Source organism: Furipterus horrens, unplaced genomic scaffold, assembly GCF_987537825.1.
Source record: "Furipterus horrens unplaced genomic scaffold, mFurHor1.1.pri manual_scaffold_5, whole genome shotgun sequence".
Classification (NCBI taxonomy): domain Eukaryota; kingdom Metazoa; phylum Chordata; class Mammalia; order Chiroptera; family Furipteridae; genus Furipterus; species Furipterus horrens.
In genome coordinates, this window is record NW_028327175.1 from 62131637 (window position 1) to 62155459 (window position 23823).

Consider the following 23823-nt stretch of genomic DNA (forward strand, 5'->3'; position numbering starts at 1 on the left):
CTTTTCCAAATCTTTTGTTAATACTGTAAGCCACCTTATAACTATAGCTCAGAACTGAGCCTCTGAAAGGTTTCCTATTTGTTCATCTGCTCCCTGGTGAGCTGCATCATCGGGATTTCAATCGTTGTCTCCTTCATTTTGACAGATTTGTGTTTTGCTTTGCTTCCTGGGCAGGCTGTGGGGGGCGGAGCCCCATATACTCGTCACTACCCAGCAACTGGTGGCGATCCCAACCTTTTTTGTGGAGCTGTGGCGTTTTGTGTGGGGGCAGGGGTCCAAGATGGATTTCTCCTGTTATTCTCCACTGGGAGACCAGGATCCGTCCCCTCACCCTCTGGGCCTCTCCGAAGCAATGGGGGGGCTGCCTTGCCCAGCATTGGGGTCGCGAGATGCCGGGACTCGACTGCAGCCAGGATTGCTCCCCCTGCCGCTCTCCCCACTGCTACCACAAACAGCGCTGCCCGATCTTTCCGTTACGGTTCCAATTTTGCCCCTCCTACCCATCCGGACAAGCACTGCTGGTTTATAACTTCATACATTGGGCTTCCATGTAGTTTTATTTTCTGGAATTTCTGGTTATCTTTTGTTTTGAGGTAGTTGTATTCCTTTCTAGATGTAGAGGGAGACTGAGCGTGTCTGTCTAAGCCTCCATCTTGGCTGAAGCTAACATAGCACGTTTAAATAAGACGTATGAGCAGAAGCCTTGGAGTCAGATAGTCCATGCTTGGAATCTTGGATCAGCCACTATCCTTATGCAAATTATTAAACTCTTTGAGTCTTAGTTGCCTTATCTATAAACCTGGGACAATTATTCCTACCCCATATAACTATTGTGAAGATATAATGAGCTATAGAAAGCACTTAAGCATAGAGCTAAGCAAATATTAATTATTCAACAAATAGTATTTTATTATTATAACTACACTAGAAAGTATTCTAGCTATGATAACTTTATACACTAAATAATGTTGTTAGACTTGCATTATTAAAGAAATTTCCAAAGTCTCATCCAACTGAAAATGTTTGAGGTAGGCCTAATAGAAAATAATAATAATACTGAGGCAAATCATATGAAAGTAATCAATTAAAGGAACAAAATTTCAAAAAATGCATCAAGTTACACTAAGTAATTACTTATAGAGCATGGAGAGGGAGAATCCGATTTTAATGTAGAAATACTCAGAGCCTTTTTGAGGAAAAGAAAATTGTACAACAAAACCTTTTCTCAAACTATAGTGTCATGTTATTTTTTTTAATTTCATAGCCTCTTATAAAAACATATAATACAGATGGTAAGGCTGGTTATAATCACATAATGCCAGGTACCTGACATATAAGGATCCTTTTCTTATAGTTAGGACTTTCATCTGACTTCAGTGAGCATCAATCCTACCAGTCTGTGACCTTGGGATTTGTTTATACACTGAATGAAGAAAATAAAAACATAATAACAATAGCAACAACAACAACAAAAAGGCAGAATAGTAGCAAAGCAAGACTATAAAAGAAAATTTACTTTGACAACCTGAGAATGGAGATGACTCAGTTGAAAACAACTAGTATAAAGAGGATCAAAAAAACATTAGTAACTGTATCGAGTTATTTATATATATATATATATTCCCACATACCTCACAGTTAGATAACAATGGATCATATCATAAATATAATTAGTACAGTAAAATGAAGTTATGATTATTAAATATGCATTAAATGATATTGACCTGAACTACAGATTGCTAGGAACACTACTAACTCTTATAATATTATAATATAGTCATCCAATATATCTCTGAGACAGCAAGCATTAATGATGACTACCAGTTGAAAGATCAAATGGAAGAGAATCTTTACATTAATACTGCCATTATCCTGAAATTTCCTGAAATCAGTACTATTTTTTTTAAGATTTTATTTATTTATTTTTAGAGAGACAGAAAAGGAGGGAGAAAGAAAGGGAGAGAAATATCAATGTGTGGTTTTCTCTTGTGCACCCCAAACTGGGGACCTAGCCCGCAACCCAGGCATGTGCCCTGACTGGGAATCGAACCAGCAACCCTTTGGTTTGCAGGCCAGCGCCCAATCCACTGAGCCATACCAGCCAGGGCCTAGTACTATATTTTAAAGTAAGTATTGAAGAGATAACTCTGTTCTAGCCCATATTCATTCAAATAAAAGTTATGAATTATAGCTAGCATGTGTTATATGGAAATAAGAATTAAAATGAAAGAGAAGTTAATCAAACTACTTTCAGGTATATTCATAAACACCAAATTATTACTTCCATTCTTTTTTCACTGTTATGTTGATTTCTCTATGATCCTGTACGTTCAAGTAATGAAGCATTATGATTCAATATCCTAATAATGCCTCATAAAAAGTTTAAACCAAACTGTCATTTAATAACACTGAAAACATAAAATAATACTAACATGATCTTTTCTGTATGAAAATTACACTGACTCACCATCAGCAAGTTGAGTTTCAAGTTGTTTTTCCACAATGGAAATGGACTTGCTTATCTAGCCAATTCTCTTGCCACTGTTCCCTGGTGAACAACAGATTATAACTGCCGGATGAGTGTTACCAGTAGTCACAACTAAATTAAATAATCAATATAGAAATTAAACTTATGCCTTGGTCCCCAACCACTATGTTCTGATAAACAAAAATCACAGAAATATATAAATACTATATAGTACTTACACACAAAATCGTACATGCATTTACTCAAATACATCATTGTATTCCATATACAAGTATATTGACCTAAAACTGCAATCAAAGCCTGACCTCTATCCCTAAGTAAAAATGTTCTCAGCTGTCTTAACTAAAACAGAGATTGCTTCTGACATGTAAAATCAGAAGTGTATAATGAAAATGCTCAAAACACAAAAACATGCCAACTTTACATTCCTCATCACCAGTAGCAATAACTGAGGAAATTACAGAATATTTTTGTTAATGTTAGCAATATTCTCTATAGCACTAAATGTAATATGACCACGGGCAAAAATACTTTGACATTTCCCAGAATTCTGAAAAATACATCTACTTTTTATTTAGAATGTACATTTTTTTACTAGCTACAGTGTTCATTCGTGTTACTACATACAATGGTTTTGTAATTAAATATTCCTGATATGAAATTTTATCAGTTGCCATTGACTCTCCATAGGAGTTGAGGAGTTGGTTAATCATTACTGAAGACATAGTTTTTAAGTACGTGTATAAGTAAAATTAATGTTATATGTGCTTCTTTATTATTTAAAGGAATAAGAATGAGATTATCATCTATTAAAAATCAATAAGAAGCAGTTAACAACTATACACAAAACAATTCAAACAAACTCACAATGCTAAGTACCTATTATGAGCAAGGCACTCACTGTTTGGGGGTTCTGTGAACAGGTAGTACACAATCTCAGAGAAATCACAATATGAATGTTATTGAAACATTCCACTTTCAGTTCTACACAGTTGTTTTCAATAACAAACAGATAAATTCTAACCCAGATCCTCTGCCAGACAAGAAGGATTAGGTGGAAAGGCATGGCATCATACCAGATCATGGTGGTTACCACAGGGAGGAGGTTCTGGAGCTCCTCTTGCAAGTGATGATAAGGAAATTTCAATAGAAATGTTGAGAACATCTCTACAACCTATGATGTAGGGCCACTGCCACCTGTAAACAAATAAACTTGGTTAATTTTAAGGCTCTATACAAATGTTTCCAGTCAATATTCCATTTAAATGAGTCATTCTCTTTAACAACTCTTGATTACATTCCTTACCATCATCTCACACCAACTTACTGAAATTGGGAGTCCTCCACTAGACTGCAAACTCTTATTTATTTATATTTGTTATCCTTACCAAGAACATTTTTTATTGCTTTTAGAAAGAGGAAGAGAGAAGGGATGGGAGAGAGAGAAACATCAATGTGAGAGAGAAACACTGATCGGTTGCCTCTTGAATGCACCCAGACCTGGGATCATACCCACCTGGACCAAGAATCATATGCACCCAGACCAGGGACTGAACCCTGCAACCCATGTATGTGCCCTCACCAGGAATTGAACCCACACCCTTCCAGTTATGGGACGACACTCCAACCAACTGAGCCACACTAGCCAGGACTAGATTGCAACCTCTTAAAGTTCCTCTTTATTTTGGTTTCCAATTTCCACGATGCCCAGCTGAGCACCTTACATGTTGTAAATGCTTAACAAACATTTGATGAATTGAATTTAACTAGTCATCTTACTCCTTCACCTGTTACACTCAAAATTATTACTCATTTTAGCTACAGCCACCATTCCTGATTTCTTAAAAAAGGATAGTATTAGTATTATTCATTCAGCAAATGTCTTTGCTTGAACACCTACTGAGTACCATGTTAAGTACAAAGGATACTAGTGTAAATAACACATGATTCCTGCCCTTAAATAACTTAATCTAGAAAGAAAGATAAAGATGGAAATTAGCCACTATAATACCCTGTAATCAGTTTACACCAGATTTTGTAGGAAGTCCTAAAATACTAAAAGGAAGCGAAAACTGGCTTAGAACGAAAGCTTTAGAGAGGAAATGTGAAATCAGTACTAAAGAATGAGTAGCTGCTGAACAGAGGAACAAATACAGAAAGGGCATTCTTAGTTGAGGTAAGAGGTGAAAATTATACAGGTGCAAAAGAGTACACAATATTCTGAGAACTTCAAGAAATCTTTGGGAAAGTAGCAGGTACGAAGGAAAAGGCATGAGAAAGATCACAGAAATGTCTGACTAAAGGAGGTAAGCCAGGAAACTCACATGATCATTAAAAAGATCTTGACAGCAGTGGGAAAGATAATAGGAAAGACAAGACTGAAGGCAAAGGACCAAAATCACATGAGACAAAGCTGATTTGACCTAGTGGTTTACATAATTACAGTGACCCAATTCATCACTAATGACCATTAGGTCTGTTACCCAGTGGATCTCAAATTTAGATATATAGTTAGAGAACATACAGACTCTAATAGATTTTAGAACACTGTTTATGTGACATAATCTCAATGAAAAATCATGGCAGAAGTTTCATAGGAATTACATCAAGATGCCAAAATGTTAATAATGACTAGTTTTGGGTAGTGAGGTTACAGATCATGTTTTTCTTCTTGTTACTGATATATTTCAAATTTTCTACATGATAATATTAAAAATAAATACTACATCAGTTTCTTGAAACTTAGCTAAAACTGGCATTAACCCTAAAGGACCAGAGCCAGGATTCCTTGACAACATAAATTGGCCCCAAAGCCTTCCTTTAGCACCATAGCCCATTATACATAAAATATTAATTCCTTCATCAGGACCTAAACTCATGCCCTTTTTGCTTCTGAAACATCCTCTTGCCCTGAATGCCTACCTATATCCCAACTTTATCATACTATCCGCTATACCAATCTTGTACATGCAATGCCAATAGCTCATTCATTATATGTGACATCCAATCATCTTTTATTGAAAGCCTTCCTGAATAGTTCTCCAGTTTGTTCTTTCTAGAACTTTTTAAAAAAATACTAGTACAAAAATCAGTACTATTCAGTCATGACTCAGTTATGGATATATGTGCATATAATTATATCAATGATTTGATAAACTGAAAAATTATGTATATAACCACTGCTACAGTGTTTTCAAATTCATTATCTTAGAAAAAATTGCCTATTATTATGAGTTGAATTGTATCCCCCCCAAAAGATGCTGAAGTCCTCTCAGTACCTGTGAATGTGACCTTATTTAGAATTAGGATTTTGCAAATGATCAAATTAAAATGAGGTCATTAGGATGGGCTCTAATCCAATATGACTGATATCTTTATTAATAGGGAAAATTTGAGCACAGAGACATATACACACAGGGAGCACACCACATGATGATGAAGGCAGGGATCAGGGTGATACATCTACAAGCCACAGAACACCAAAGATTGCCAGCAAACCACCAAATCTAGGAGAGAGGCTTGGGATAGATCCTCTCACACACAGTCCTCAGAAAGAATCAACCCTGCCAACACCCTGATTTTGTACTTCTACCCTCCAGAACTGCGAGACAATGAATTTCTGTTGCTCAAACTACCCCATTTGTGTTATTTTGGTACAACAGCCCTAGCAAAATAATATACCTACTAAAGGAAACCATGATTTTTTTTCCCTGAAAGCTGCTAAAGACAAAACCAGTCTGAAGAAAGATTGCAAATCAGAAATAATAAAATTTCTTGCAATTAATTTTTCAGTCTGGTAGCAAAAGTACCATTTAATTGCTAAGCCAACCTAGTGCCAAAAAAAAAATCCCTCTCAGATGTGACTCATCCTTCATCCTATATAGTGCCATTTACACATATAGCATCACATAAACACTGGAGAATTTATAATCCTATAAATAGTGGGACATGAGAATAACATGAAATTATGTAGATGCTCCTTTTTTTGTAAGTGTGTTGCTCTATGAATTTTATGTGCCTGTGAAAATAAAGCTAGACCTGTAATAAAATTATAAGGCAGTATAATGAGTTACTTGATAAGGAGCAATGAAATCACCATAGATCAAGAATGGGATCTGGAGTGACATACTTCAATTTAAATCCTTACTCTGTTGTTACTCATCAGCTATGTGACTTGAGCAAAAACCTTAACCATGTTTGAACTTCAAATTCTTCATCAGTAAAATGGGAATTTTACATTTTACATGAATAGATTAAATAATATGAGATGTCTTAGCATATAGTGATGATAATAGGATTTTAATAAATAGATAAAAAGTAAAATTTACCCAAAAATAAAAAAAAAGAAAAAAGTAAAATTTATAAATTAAGGGTTTATTACACTTTGCTGGGGTAGGACAATAATTAAGCAAGCTTATATGAGAATAAAAGTATTGCCATTGTCTAGTTCCTTACTATAAAATGGAGGACTTTCAAAATTTTGAAACCATTTGTCAAAATTCAAAACACATTTAAACTTATTAACATTGGAACTGAAATACAAATAGGATATTGGTGACTTTTGGCTCTGTCATAGACCTCGGCTGGAAGGTGGCTATCAAAGCTCTTATAATACCTCTCCCTCAGTTCCTCTGATCACTAAACTATAGCCAACCCCCCAAAAAACTACCTTTACAACTTTGACATCAGATTAACTCTAACAGTATGACATAATTCACTGTAAACTTCTACCAGGTATACTGATGGTTTTTGCCTCTTTTTAAATATAAATCTTATTAATTTAAAATATACATCTCAAAAATGTAACTAATTGAAAAGGAACTTACTTGTATTTTGGGATTTATATACTCACTTTGATAAATGTATAAATAATACAATACCCAGTAGATTACCAAAATTCTAAAGGACCTTCTTATATCATGCAAACACTCTACACAAGATACAAATTGTATTTCAACTGCTAATTGTAATAGTACTTATAAACTAAAACTTATATCTACATCTACACATAAAATAGAAGAAACTAAATAATTAAGTCCAAAAAGATTGCAAATATTATAGAGAGAATGGTAGTATTTTTGTTAACCTTTTTATTTAAACAGCTATCTACATTGGTCCAATCTGCTGGAAAATATATCAACAACTTAATTCTTGTGAGAGAGCGAAATAGTATTTATTCTTAGAATATTTTAAGCCCTGGCTGCTGTGGCTCAGTGGACTGAGCATCGGCCTGCAAGCCAAGTGTCACTGATTCGATTTCCAGTCAGGGCACATGACTAGGTTGCACGTCAGATCCCCAGTTAGGGGCACGAGTGAGAGGCAACCACACAGTGATGTTTCTCTCCCTCTCTTTCTCCTTTCCCCTCTCTCTCAAAATAAATAAATAAATAAATAAATTATTTTTAAAAAAGGAATATTTTAATAAACTTTGGTGAACTATAAAAACATGTCTAATGCTATATTAAATTCAATAATATTAGCATCAAAATAATGTGGGGTCAAGACCAATCATAGGACTTTTTCTAAATATTTATAAAAATATGTTTTGCCTTCATACTTAGTATAATTCCTAACTTTAAATTAAACAGACTTTGTTAGTAGTTTTTTTTTTTAATGATACTTCCAGTAAAGATGGAGGTGTAGGTAAACACACTTCACCTCCTCATGCAACCACAGAAAAAAATTACAACTAGACAACAAAACAACATACAGAACCATCAGAAAATTGAGCTGTATGAAATTCTGACAACCAAGGATTTAAAGAGGCTTACATTCATCCAAATGAGTAAGTGGGGCAAAGACGTGGAGATGTGAAGAGGTGCAGAGATGTAGTACGGCATGGAGAGGTGGCAATGGAAAGGGTAGTCCCACATTCACATGTGGTGAATAAAAATTGGAGGGATACCTTAAGAGCAAGCCATCCCAGACCTAGGCCAGACTGCACAGCCCAGGGTTGCAGCACCAGGAAAATAAATCCCAATAAATTCTAGCTATAAAAACCAGTGGGGGTTGGGGTGGCAAAAGAAATTGCCTGATTTTCAGGAGACTCTGCTTAAAGGGCCTACATGGACATAACACATACACAGACCCAACTCCTCTGGAATTCAGCACCAGGGCAACAGCTGGAAGAGAAGGTCACCAGTTGCATATGGGGAGTAAGTAAAGTGACTAGAAATAGAGCAAGTGCTGGACAAACCTCCAGAAGTCAGGCAGTGGCATTGTCCCTCTCCTAACTCTCCCCCTACACAGAACCACAAAAGTGGTGAATACACAGAACCACAAAAGTGGTGAAGTGGGTTGCCTGACTCTGAAAATTACCTAAGGCTGTGCCCCCACACAATTTACAGGTGCCTTTTCTACAATAGGCCACACTAATAAGACAGGGAGTCAAAGCAGCTCTACCTAATACACAGAAACAAACACAGGGCAGCTGTCAAATTGAAGAGACAAATAATTATAGTCCTAATAAAAACAGAACAAAATCCCAGAAAAAAAATTAAATGAAATGGAGATAACCAAACTATCAGATGCAGAGTTCAAAACACTGGTAATAATCAGGACACTCAAAGAACTCACTGAGTACAGCAACAACATAAAAAAGACCCAGGAAGAAATGAAGTTTACATTAAGTGAAATAAAAATCTACAGGGAACTAACAGTGGAGGGGATGAAGCTGGGATTCAAATCAATGATTTGGAGCATAAGGAAGAAATAAACAGTCAACCAGAACAGCAAGAAGAAAAAAGAATTCCAAAAAACGAGGTTAGTATAAGGAGTCTCTGGGGACATCTCCAAACATATCAACTTCCAAATCATAGGGATGTCAGGAAGAGAAGAGAAAGAGCAAGAAATTGAAAGTTTATTTGAAAAAATAATGAAGAAAAACTTCCCTAATTTGGCAAAGGAAATAGACATACAAGTCCAGGAAGCACAGAAGGTCCCAAACAAGTTTGGCCCAAAAAAGACCACACCAAGATAAAGAGAGAATCTTAAAAGCAGTAACAGAAAAGCAGAGAGTTAGATACAAAAGAGTTCCCATTAGACTATGAGCTGATTTCTCAGAAGAAATTTTGCAGGCAAAAAGGGACTAGCAAGAAGTATTTAAAGTGATGAAAAGCAAGGACCTACAACCAAGATTACTCTACCCAGCAAAGCTGTCATTTAGAATGGAAAGGCAGATAAAGTGCTTCCCAGACAAGGTACAGCTAAAGAGTTCATCATCACCAAGCCATAATTACATGAAATGTTAAAGGGACATATTTTTAAAAAAGAAGATCAAAACTATGAACATTAAAACAGCAACAAACACAACTATCAACAACTGAATCTAAAAAACAAAACAAAAAGAAGCAGAACAGGAACAGAATCATAGATATGGAGATCATCTGGAGGGTCTTCAACTGGGAAGGGGATGGGGGAAAAGGTGGAGGGATTAAGAAACATAATTGGTAGGTACAAAATAGACAGGGGGATGTTAAGAATAGTAAGGGGAATGGATAAGCTGAAGAACTTAACATGCATGACCTATGGACATGAACTAAGAGGAGGGATTGCTGAAGGAAAGGGGGTACTGCGCAGAGGAGGGGGGCAAAGGGGGAAAATTGGGACAACTGTAATAGCATAATCAATAAAATATATTTTATAAAATGAACCATCTTCTTGAGAAATAAGCAACATATAGGCTAGTTTTCTAAAAACATAGTTATGCAATTATTTTTTTTACAGAGAAATAATTAGATTGGCATGTATAAAGAAAATACTTTATAGTATTAAGAAAAATTGTTAGCTTTTTTTTAAACTGGTTTAAAATTAGAAAATGCCATATTCTGCTTATTCAAAATACTTATTAAAAATAATGTATAATTTTGACTGACCCCCAAATTATAATTCTAAAAAAATTTTTAAGGTAAAGAACAGCAACAAAAGCTAAATATATTTTCTTTTTGTCTTAAAGTCCTAATTTATTAACCTTAATAAATAACAAAAGATGTTACATTAAGAAAATATAATCTATTAAATTATTGGCAAAAATGTACCAATTATTATCCCCTAAGGGCAGGGACTGTGCCTTTATCTACTTCAGATACTTAATCATGACAAGAACTCAATAAATAGGTGTAACTATCTATACCTCAAAAACAATAAGAACAGCAGTAACATAATTATTCTAAGAATTACGGAAAATAATCCTAGTGAGCTGGGAATTCAAAACAGTCCATGAACAAAATTTTACAAAGTTCAAATCTAACATTAATAGAGGAAAATTCGACTTCCGGCCAAGATGGAGACTTAGACAGACACGCTAGGTCTCCCTCTACAACTAGAGAGGAATACAACTACTTCAAAACAAAGGATAACTAGAAATTCCAGAAAATAAAACTACACGGAAGCCCAACATATGAAGTTATAAACCAGCGGTGCCATTTGGGCAGGTAAGAGTTAAAGAGGGCAGCGCTGTTTGCGATCACACCTGAGACCGCGGTGGGGCGGCAAGAAATCCCGGCTGCAGTCGGGCCCCTGGCAGTGCGCGACCCCAGCGCTGGGGAGAGCAGCCACCGCATCGCCTTGAACAGTGAGGCCCAGGGGGGCGGGAGGAAGGATCCCGGTCTCCTAGCTGAATAACTGTGTGAATCCATCTTGGACCCCTGCCCCCAAAGAAAGCACCACAGGGCTGCGAAATAGGTCGCAGACAGGCAGGCGCCGGTCGCTGACTTGTGACGCGTACACAGGCACTGCACCCTACAGCCGGCCCAAGAAAACAAAACGCATCTGTCAAAATGAGGCAGACAACTATAGAAATCCCAGTGGGGCAGCTCACCAGGCAACAGATAGAGAACCTGACAGATGAACAGATAAGAAACCTGTCAGAGGCTCAGTTCTGGGCCATTGTTACCAGGTGGCTTACAGAATTCACAAAAGAGCAGGAAAAAGATAAGAAAGAAGCGAAAAACATTCATAACGAAAGGAACAAAACTGCATACGAGACAGATGGTGAGGAAAAAAAATCCAGAGTTCATTTCAACAAACTGGAATATGGAGAAGGAACAAGCAGTCAACCAATGCAGAGAGAGGAAATGGGAAGCAACAATCAGAGGATCAGAAACCTCTGGGACAGCTATAAAAGGCCCAACATAAGAATCATTGGTTTGCCAGAGAGTGAGGAAGATGAACTAGAACTTGAAAAATTGAGTGAAAATATAATAAAGGAGAACTTCCCAGACTTGGGGAAGGGAATAGACTTGCAGGTCCAGGAAGCAAGGAGAGTTCCCAAGAGACTGGACCCAGGGAGAACCACACCAAGACACATTATAATCAAAATGTCAAAAATTAAAGATAAAGAGAGAATCTTAAAAGCAGCAAGAGAGAAGAAAAGAATTATGTACAAAGGGGTCCCAATTAGACTATCAGCTGACTTCTCAAGGGAAACCCTACAGGCAAGAAGGGACTGGCAAGAAATATTCAAAGTAATGAAAATCCAAAACCTACAACCACGAATACTCTATCCAGCGAAATTGTCATTCAGAATAGAAGGACAGAGAAAGTGTTTCCAGGACAAAATAAAACTGAAAGAGTTCATTAGATCCAAACCACTGTTATATGAGATGTTAAAGGGACTGGTTTAAAAAACAGAAGCTAGGGAGATGAAACAAAGGCAAACTAAACAGGCAACGAGAGTGGAAAAGGAACTGTGGGTACGGGAAGCATATTGGGGGGAGGTCAACAGGGAGGGGGAGTGGGGAGAGGGAGGGAGATGATATAGGAATTGGGGATCATGGTAGGAGGGAATGGAATAGACGGAGAGAGGTTGGGAGGAACTGTATGCACAACTAATGGACATAATCTAAAAGGGGGGGACAACTGGAGGAAGGGGGGCCACCGGGTGGAGGGGAGCAGAGGGAAGGGAAATTGGCACAAATGTAATATTTTAATCAATAAAACACATTAAATCTGAAAAAAAAAAAATAGAGGAAAATTCTATGCCTCTTACCCAAAGACAAATTCTGAAGTCGCAGCTGGAGACTATGCATTGGTTGTCAATAGAAAATACACAGCCAATGTTAGTTTTGAAATAATCTCAGTTTGGTCTAAAATGAAGTCATTAAGAACTTAGTAGAAACAGTACAGACATTTAAGGACCTATAATCCTGGTATTCTATAGGACAAAAGTGTTACTTTTTACCATATTCTGTTATGTCTGTAAATACCACACAACCTTTCTATAGAAAGCTATTATAGTAAGAGAGCAAGGTAACACATGGACTACATATGACTATAGACTCGTGTGTCTCATTGGGATCTTTCTGGTTTTGGCATTGCTGATTTGGTGATTAAGATTCCATATTCTCACCACCATCATACAGATTCATATTGTGATCAGGGAGAAAACAGGTTAGTCAGGGACTAGTTTCCTTTACCCACACCTTTTCTCTTGAATTTCACAAACTTGCTAGAGCAACATGGGGAAAATTAACCAGCGCAGAAAATTCCTTATATTACATATTACAGATGTTCACCAGAACTTTCAACTAGACAAGAATTACTTTTTGAAATATTTACACCACACACACCCTGCTTTCCCACCAGATAAAAAAAGTAATAGAAATGAAAGAAACCACATTTAGTGAGTATGAGCAAATAAGCCAATAGTTTAGGCTAAATATAAGGGGTACCTGAATGCTGGTATCTGATTACATTGGGTCTCTCCTCTCAAACCTCAGAATGCTAGGGAAATTTTCCTGCTAGAATCTGCTGAACACATATGATAATTGACCTAAAATACTCAGAAAAAAAAAATGTTATCTGGTTTTCTTGTTAAAACACAACTACCCTGAGAATATTTATACATCGACAAACCTACTATTAGTAGCTTCATCTGCACTAAAAGAAGAAAAATGATCCTACTATTACAAGTTTCCAAGTATGTATTTACAGAAGGAAGTAAATAATTTGTTAAACCAACTTGCTGGTGTTGAAGCAACAGATTTTGGAAAAGATGGTTTTACAATAAGATACATATCTCCACCTCTAGTTATAGCGCTATTTTTTCATAGAAGAGGCATGGTACTGTGTGAATATTATGAGTCAAGCTTACTCATCTCAACTAAGAATGAATTAAACCTGTTAGAGTGAAAACCTGAAAGAGAACTTACATGCATGTTATTCTAAGCTGCCATTTTTAGAATGGGGATTTTCTCAAAAGAGATTTTAAAAATGTGCTTCCACATTATTCTATTTGTGTTAGTTTCACTTCAGTGCACTGGTAATTTGGCTGCTAAATAGAAACAAAAAACAAATTCATTTTCAAATAGAAAGTGGTTTATTATTTGACCACAGAATAAGCCATATTGAAAAAGAAAGAATTTGTTAAAATCCTCACTGTCAGAATATATTGGAATTTAGTTACACATACAGATAAAGAGACACTTATATCTGTGTTATCCCTTATTTTCCTGGTCCAGTTACCATGAAAAGATCATAAAATTAACTGTAAGTCAAGGTGTCTAAAGAAAGCCCCAGAGAGGATTTCCAGCCAGGATGGAGGCCTAGACTGACACGCTCCATCTCCCTCCAAAAATAAGAAGGACTACAACTACCACAAAACCAGAAATAACCAGGAGTTCAAAAAATAAAGCTACATGGAAGTCCAATGTATAAAGTTATAAACAAGTGGTGCTCATCTGGACAGGTAGGAGGGGTGAAGCTGGGGTGGAGAGGTCAAGCTGCGCTGAACGGTGGCAGCAGCGATGATGGCAGCAGGACTGTGGTAAGCACAGACACCTGTATTTAAGGGGAGGCGAGAAGCGCCTGGGAGCACCCCCGGATGCAGAACAAACCTATCAGTTCGCAATTCCAACGCCGGGGAAGGCAGACCCCCCATTGCCTCGGACTGTGAGGGCTGGAGGGCGTGGGGATGGAGGAGGAGGCTCCTAGTCTCTCAGCAGAGAGTGAATGGCAGGAATCCATCTTGGACCCCCACCCCCACACAAACTGCCAGTGTGGTGAGAAGGGTCGCTTGGTTGTGACAAGTGCATGGGGCTCCGCCCACTATAGTATAGCAGGTGTGACAGCCCTGCCCAGAAAGCAAAGGTAAACACGAAACTTTCAGCATGGCAGGGATCATGATAGAGATCCCAATCACACAGCTGACCAGACAACAAATATATGATCTATCAGACCAGCAGATAGATAATCTTTCTGAGGCACAGTTCAGAGCTCTGGTTATAAGAAAGCTTACAGACTTAACAGCAGATCTTAAACAAGACAGGGAAGGAATGAAAGCTAGTCCTGCTGAAATGAATGAAAACACATATGAAACAAGTGGTGAGGGAGAGAAAAACAGGGATCAAATCAACAAGTTGGAACATAGGGAAGGAACAAACAGTCAACCAGTGCAGAAAGAGGAAACAAAAAGTGAGGAAAATGAGGAGCGGCTCAGAAACCTATGGGACAGCTATAAGCGGGCCAACAACTGAATCATAGGGTTGCCAGAAGGTGAAGAAGAACTATAAATTAAAAAATTATGTGAAAAAATAATGAAGCAGAACTTCCCTAACTTGGAGAAAGAAATAAAATTACAGGTCCAGGAAGCACAGAGAGTTCCAAAAAAACTGGACCCAGGGAGAACCACACCAAGACACATTATAGGCAAAATGTCAAAAATTAAGGATAGGCTCTCGTGCTCTCGTGCTCTCGAGCGCTCCTTCCAGCTGGCTTGGAGGAGGGAGCTCTCCAGGCTGCTTTAAGAGGCTCTCACCATGCGGTTTTGAGAAGGAGAGGAGATCCACGTGGTTTTCAGGAAGGCGGCAGTTTACAAGGAGGCTGAGAATCCAGGCGGTTCTGCATTGAGAGCTGGAGTGCACCAAGGCGCCGAAAGAACCTCCCCAATCAGAACTGAGCAATTGGCAGCTACTGGTAAAGCTGAACTGTGCCTAGGAAGTAGGGAAACGGTGTTTCTGACTTTCCTAAGACTGGCCAGTTCTGGGAGGGGGAGGCAGAACTATGTGCAAATAAACAATTCTTTTTCTTTTCACTTAAAAAAAAATTAAGGATAAAAAGAGAATCTTAAAAGCAGCAAGAGAGAAGAAGAGAATTATGTATAAAGGGGTCCCAATAATACTATCAGCTGATTTCTCAAAGGAGACTCTGCAGGCAAGAAGGGACTGGCAAGAAATACAGTATTCAAAGTAATGAAAAGCAAAAACCTACAACCACGATTACTCTATCCAGCGAAGCTGTCATACAGAATAGAAGGCCAGAGAAACTACTTCCAGGAAAAAGTAAAACCGAAGGTGTTCATGAGATCCAAACCACTGTTATATGAAATGTTAAAGGGACTTGTTTAGGAGAAAGAGGATCAAAACTATGAGCATTAAATTGAAAACTGTATCACAATAACCAACAACGGAAGGTAGGGAATCGAAACAAAGGCAAACTAAGTAGGCAACAAGAGTGGGAAAAAGAATTATAGATATGGGGAATATATCAGGGCAGGTCAGCATGGAGGTGGAAGAGGGGAAAGGGAATGAGATGGTACAGGAATTAAGAAGCATAGTATGAGGGGAGTGGAGTAGATAGGAAGATGTTGAGAAGAACTATATGCACAACCAATAGGTATGGACTAAGTAGGGGACAACTGAATGGAGGGGGGTCACTGGGTGGAGGGGAATGAAGGGAAAAGAAATTGGGACAACTGTAACAGCATAATGAATAAAGCATTTTTGGAACTTCTGGCCAAGATGGAGGCATAGACAGACAAGCTACATTTCCCTCCACAACTAAGAAGGAATACAACTACTTCAAAACTAGAAACAACCAGAAGTTCCAGAAAATCAAACTACATGGAAGTCTAGCAAACAAGGATATAAAGAAGAAATACTCATCCAGAGAGGTAGAAAGGGCAGAGCCTGGGCAGAGAGGACACGGTGTGGTGGCGGCAGCAGCAGCAGCAGTGGGCTGGTGGAAAGTGCAGTCACACATTTTAAGAAGTCAGGAGGGACACCTGGGGAGCGTTCCCAGCTCCTCACCAGACCACGCAGCTCACAGTCCCAGCACATCAGCTCCTCACCAGACCACGCAGCTCACAGTCCCAGCACCCCAGCTCCTCACCAGACCACGCAGCTCACAGTCCCAGCACCCCAGCTCCTCACCAGACCACGCAGCTCACAGTCCCAGCACCCCAGCTCCTCACCAGACCACGCAGCTCACAGTCCCGGCACCCCAGCTCCTCACCAGACCACGCAGCTCACAGTCCCGGCACCCCAGCTCCTCACCAGACCACGCAGCTCACAGTCCTGGCACCCCAGCTCCTCACCAGACCACGCAGCTCACAGTCCCGGCACCCCAGCTCCTCACCAGACCACGCAGCTCACAGTCCCAGCACCCCAGCTCCTCAGCAGACCGCACAGCTCACAGTCCCAGCACCGGGGAAAATCAAGCCTCATTGCTTCTGACTCTGCAAACCAGTGGGGGTTGGGGTGGAGGCAGAAACTGCCAGTCTCTCAGCAGAGTCCACTTGTTTAAAGGATCCCCACAGTCCTAGAATGTCTGCAGACCCAACCACTCTGGGAACGACAGCCAGGGCAACAGCTAGAGAAGCACCAGTCCCATACAAAAGTGAAAGAAGTGCCGGGAAAAGGAGCAAGTGCTGGGCAGGCGGCATTGTTCCTTCTCAGACCCCTCCCCCACATACAGTGCCACAACGTGGTCAAACAGGTTGCCCTGTACTGACAAATCCCTAAGGCTCCCCCCCTTACAATGTAACAGGAGCAACAGCTCTACCTAGGACATGGAGGCAAACAAACACAGGAGCCTGTCAGAATGAGGAGACAGAGAAGTATGGCCCAAAAGGGGAATAGATCAAGGTTCCAGTGGAAGTATTAAGCAACGAGGAGATAGGCAACCTAACAGATGAGGAGTCAGACAACCTAACAGATGCAGAATTCAAAACACTGGTGATAAAGATGCTCACAGGCTTGACAGATATGCTTGAGTATGGCAAATGCATAAGAAAAAAAGTGAAGGCTATGCTAAGTGAAACAAAGGAAAATCCACACAAAATCAATGGTGAAGGGAAGGAAACAGGGGTCAAATCAATGATTTGGAACATAAGGAAAAAAAAAGTCAACCAAGGCAGAATGAGGAAGCAAGAATTGAAAAAAATGAGGAAAACTTCCCAAATTTTGTGAAGGAGATCGACATACAGGTCTGGGAAGCACAGAGGGTCCTGGGAGAGCTGGACCCAGAGGGGACCACACCAGGACACATCATGACTGAGATGCCAAAGGTGAAAGATAAAGAGTGTCTTGGGGGCAGCAAGAGAGAGGCGGAGATTTCCCTACAGGGGGGTGCCTATAGGACTATCATCTGATTTCTCAGAGACACTTTGCAGGCAGGAAGGGACTGGCAAGCAGTATTCAATGTGATGAAAGGCAACTTACAGCCAGGATTACTCTATCCAGCAAAACTATCATTTGGAATGGAAGGGCAGTTAAAGTGCTTCCCAGACAAGGTAAAGTTAATGGAGTTAATCATCACCAAGCCATTATTATATGAAATGTCAAAGGGACTTACTTAAGAAAAAGAAGATCAAAACTATGAACACTAAAATGACAACAAACTCACAACTATCAACAACTGAATCTAAAAAATGAAAATGAAATCCAACTAAGCAAACCAGAATAGGAACAGAATCATAGGTATGGGGATCATTTGGAGGGTTATCAGCTGGGAGGGGGAAGGGGGAGAAATGGGGAAATGGACAGGGACTAAGAAGCATAATCAGTTGGTACAAAATAGACAGGGGGATGTTAAGAGTAATATAGGAAAGGGTGAAGCTGAAGAACTTATATGCATGACCCATGGACATGAACTAAGGGGGGTGGGATTGCTGGACGGAAGGGGGGTACTGGGCAGAGGGAAGCAAAGGGGAAAAAATTGGGACTACTGTAACAACATAATCAATAAAATATACTTTTTAAAAAGAGAGAGAAAAAATAAAGCTTTTTTTTTCTTTAAATAAAAAAATCCATTATACCCAAACTATCATTCTTTCCAGGAAAATCCAGAAAATACAAAAGGGAACCACAGACTCTGCAGAAAACATTCTATTTCTCAAACCCAGTTTGGAGTACATGGAGTTATATATATATATATATACACATATATTACATATATATATGATTTTTTGTTTGAAATACTTTATAATCATTTTTTAAGTAACCACCAAAATATTTCTCTGGAATTTTAAAGGTCAATGGAGATAGTATGTGGTTTCAAACATTCTCCTGCTGAGTTTAAAAGGTAAATATTATTATGTCCCCCTAATATAAGAAAAAAGAGTGCAATAGACTATAAATACACACACAAACACGCACACACACACACACACACACATCTCAACAATCTTCCAGCTTTGTAAAATATAAACAGTACACAAAATAGCACAAAACACAAAATGAACTGTATTCTTAGTACCATGATTAATCCACTTAAAGCTATTGAGCAAAATACCAATAATCTGTACTCTAAACATATGCCTAAGAGAAATATATTCAATTCATATCTGAGAGACTAGCATTCATTCATCAGGGTTCTTTGTTTGTTTGTTTTTACCAAGACAAAAAGAAACTGCAATGATTTACCTAAAGAAAACAAAGGCTTTTCTAAAACCTCTACATAAAACTACCTGTAAAACCTAAGTGTCTCAGAAACCTCTGAAATTTTCAAACAAGAAAGTATAGGTCATTCAGCAAAATGTATTTATTGTATAATACCATAATAGCTATTTAATTGTTATCATTATGATGCAGATATGTAATGGAAACAGATGTTCCTTTTTCCTTTCAGCGCAGCACAGGAAAAGCATAAACTTGCTGATATTGCATGGACTGCTACCATAGCACAATAGAGGAAAAAAGACATTAGCACATGACAATATTAGTTTTTACTACACAACTAATTGCATAAAAAGTATAACTTGAGATCATTAAATCAATATAATTTTCAACACCATAGAAGGGAAACAAATAGATTTGTATAACCAGTCTATTTCACATCTGCACTTGGGAAAATACTTCTGAGAAACTAAGTATATGCAAAATGCTACCACTGCTTTCAAAACACAAGGAAAAGACTGTTATTCGGTTTTATTTGCTCATGTAACATGAATTAGAATGCTGCCTCTACAGAGAAATCTTTTAAAACAGCACCAGTATAAACTGGAAGAATCTTTCTGGAAAACAATTCAGCAATCGATATCAAGAACCTTCAAAAATAGTCTATATTCTCAAGCCAAGTAATTTCTATTCTAATAATATATCACAAGAAAATAACTAGAGGGATGATTAAAGATTTATTTTAAATGTTATTCATCATAATTTTATTTATAATGGAAAATTAAAACACTAACTTGCCAATGGTAGAATGATTATTAAACTATATATGTTAAAACACTTCATAGTCAATATAAATGACTTCAATAATAATATAATTACATAGGAAAATTTCATTGTACTATGTCAACTGAAAAAAAATCAGAACTCGAAGTGGTATCTACAATTTTTATAAATATATAAAAACATAAATGCTTGAAGGAAAAAAGACTTAGAGAAAATACACAAAATGAACTTCCAGTCAAGATGGAGGTGTAGGAAGACACACTTCACCTCCTTGTGCAACTATAAGAAGGATCACAACTAACCTCAAAACAAAAAATCATCCAGAACTGCCAGAATATTGAACTATATAGAAGTACAACAACCAAGGATTTAAAGAAACCACATTCATCCAGACAGGTAGGAGGGGCAGAGACGAGGCGCCCAGCCAAGGGGAGGCACGTAGTGTGGGGGCAGTGAAGTGGAAGGGGCAGGCATAGCCAGTGGTCCCACATTCACATGTGATGGATCCAGCGATCCCAGCACCTGGCCAGATAGTGCAGCCCAGGATTCCAGCGCAAGGAAAATAAATTGTCATAACTTACGGCTGTAAAAACAAGTGGGGGCTGGGGTAGTGGAAGAAACTGCTGGTCTCTCAGGAGAGTCTATTTAAAGGGCCTCTAGGGTCCTAGAACATATGCAAACCCACCCACTCTGGGAACCACCAGGGCAATAGCTAGAGAGGCAGCAGCTGCATACCAAAAGTGGGTGAAGTGACTGGAAACAGGGAGAGTGCTGAGTCAGCAGCCAGGTAGTGGCATTGTCCCCTCTCTGACCCTTCCCCACATATAGGTCTACAAAGTGGTGAAGCAGTTTGCCCCAACCTGGAGATTACCTAAGGCTCCAACCAATGCAATGTAACAGCTGTGCCAAGACAGGGAGTCAAAGCCGCTCTACCTAATACGCAGAAGCAAACTCAGGGAGGCTACCAAATTGAGGAGACAAAGAAATATGGCCCAAATGAAAGAACAGAACAAAACCCCAGAAAAAGACTAAACAAAATGAAGATAACCAACCTATCAGGTGCAGATTTCAAAACACTGGTAATCAAGATGATCAAAGAACTCATTGAGTGCAGCAAAAGCATAAGGGAATAAATGAAGGTTAACTAAGTGAAATAAAGAAAAATCCACAGGGAACCAATTGTAGAGAGAGGGAAACTGGGGTTCAAATCAATGATTTGGAACATAAGAAATAAGCAGTCAACCAAAACAGCAAGAAGAAAAAAGAATTCAAAAAAACAAGGAGAGAATAAGAAGAGTCTGGGACATCTCCAAATGTACCAACATCTGAATCATAGAGATGCCAGAAGAAGACGAAGAGTAAAAAATTGGAAATTTATTAAAAAATAATGAAAGAAAACTTCCCTAATTTGGCAAAGGAACTAGACATACAAGTCCAGGAAGCACAGAGAGTTCCAAACAGTTGGACCCAAAGAGAACCACACCAAGACATATCATAATTATTATAAAATGGCAAAGGTTAAAGATAGGGAGAGAATCTTAAAAGCAGCAAGAGAAAAACAGAGAGTTACCTACAAGGGGGTTCCTATAAGACAATCAGCTGATTTCTCAAAAGAAATTTTGCAGGCAAGAAGGAACTAGCAAAAAGTATTCAAAGTGATGAAGAGCCAGGACCTACAACCAAGATTACGGTACTCTATCCAGCAAAGCTGTCGTTTAGAATGGAAGGGCAGATAAAGTGCTTCCCAGACAAGGTAAAGCTGAAAGAGTTCATCATCACCAAACCATGTTATATAAAATGTTAAAGGATCTTATTTAAGAAAATGAAGATCAAAACTATGAACATTAAAATGACAATAAACTCAATTTTCAACAACTGAATCTAAAAAAAAGAAAAAAGAAAATTAAGCAAAATATATAACAGGAACAGAATCATAGATAGGGAGATCATTTGGAAGGGTATCGGTGGGGAGAGGGAAGGGAGAGAATGGGGTAAAAAGTACAGAGATTAAGAAGCATAACTGGTAGGTACAAAATAAACAGGGGATGTTAAGAATAGTAAAGGGAATGGAGAAGCCAAATAACTTACATGCACGACCCATGGACATAAACTAAGGAGAGGGATTGCTGGAGGGAAGGGGATAAGGGAATAGCTGGGGGTGGGGGTGGGAATTAGCACAACTGTAATAGCATAATCAATAAAATATACTTAAAAAGAAAATACACAAAGTGTCATTTTTAACTTTTTGAAATTCTCTATTATAAGTTGATACTACTTTTTTAATTAGAAAAAGTTATTGTTTCTTTAAACAATTAAACAATTCCATTTCTATGCTCTAATACTCTCTGTCCTTGTCCAAAGTTTCTAAAAATTCTTTGGGTCGAATAATCCTATAAATATTTTAGGTAAATTGGCTTAGAAGTTATACTGACATGTTATTTGATCCTAAAATCTGGCATCGAAAGAAAAGTATCTGTCAATTACATAGATAACATATTTTTTAAATCCTGAATTAAACAGGATCCTTACAAATTAGAGAAAATTTGAATGGGACAAGCATTAAAAATGTTTATTTAAGAGCTATTAATATGATGTTTTTTAAGTCACCATGTCAAGGAAATTTTTCAATTAAAAATGTTTCTAAAGCAAATAAAATAGCCTATTAATTGCTCTCTCGGTATGCCAATAAAAAGTTTGACATAGCTTTCGTAAGACCCCTAGTTTCATGATTGTATTTTTACGAGAAGGAGCTGATTTGTCTTAGGCTATTACTGTCTATTACTTCTAGAAGTTTTAAGGAAAGGTGGGAAGCAGCAAATTCTGGCAATCTGCCTAAAGAGAAATCAATGAAACAAATTAATCCTTCACAGGCTGCAATGACACAGTAATCCATCATTCAGAGCTGCTTTTATATACCAAATCAGAGAGCAGAGGAAAGAGCCCTAGGGGACATCACAGACAACAACTTACACCAACACTGGGAACATACTGAGGAATCAGTTTATTTAAAGAGGATAGATTTCAGTGCATTGCCCATTTCATCAAATACAGATTTTTTTTTCTTTCACAGTTTGGCAAACCCAAGGCCCAATGACTTAGAACTCAGTACCATATATGCTTGCTGACATCAATTGGGGGTGCATGTTTTTAAATAATTAGCATCATTAATCAGGATGAACAAATATCTGGCTAGAGTAATATTACTTTTTCCATTAAACGTCCAGGTGTTAAACACATTCCCTCTTTTCAATAGGGGCTAACTATATATTTACCTACTAATCTAAAACCTAACTGACCAATTTCTGGTAAACCACATTTAAGGTATTATTTTTACACATAAATGTAATCATTTAAGATGTGTATAAATTCCTAAGTACTCTGTTAAGTTTAAAGACTTGAAATTTTTAATTTCATATCTTGTGGAATGAATTTCAATAAGCAAATTAGATGATAAATATCTTGTTTTAAAACAATAAATAGTAGTCAGCTTGTAATTACAATTGACAGTGCTGAAAGATAAATTTAAATGTGGTTTCTTTTATAAAAATAAACTTATAATCAATGTACAGCCATACATTCACACTGAGTATATTTACTTATACCTATACAAAAACATATGCATCTATGTTTATTTGTGCTGATGTAGAACTGTATGCACCTTGAGTATGTCTTACTAGAGTAATGTATTCTGAATGGAAGTATATTCCCCAGATGAAAATTAATGACAAGAACTGTAAAGTCATAGTGTATTACTACTGTTAGTTAATGCACACATCGTTTTCGTGGTTCAATGCAAGGAGTTAGTAAAAGAAAACGATTTTCAGAAAATAAACAAACAAAACCTGTCACAATGGTCCCTGAAATGTTAGCCCTAAATAGCTAATCACAGACCAAAAACAGAAAGAAAAAAAAAAAGGTTAAATAAATGCCAACTAGCCA

General features: G+C 37.9%; 1 long non-coding RNA gene across 5 annotated transcripts in view; it reads right to left on the reverse strand.

Annotated features, from left to right (window-relative positions):
* The window catches only part of LOC150008709 (uncharacterized), a 196563-nt gene that overhangs the window by 160196 nt on the left and 12544 nt on the right, over positions 1 to 23823 (reverse strand). For 4 of the 5 annotated variants that reach the window (XR_016511334.1, XR_016511335.1, XR_016511337.1 and 1 more), the window contains exons 3-4: positions 3565 to 3685; positions 2468 to 2548 (exon numbers count right to left, since the gene is read on the reverse strand). This is a non-coding gene — a long non-coding RNA (uncharacterized LOC150008709). Of the gene's footprint in view, positions 1 to 1326; positions 1511 to 2467; positions 2549 to 3564; positions 3686 to 23823 lie in introns of those variants that run through there. The other variant, XR_016511336.1, reaches the window with a different exon arrangement.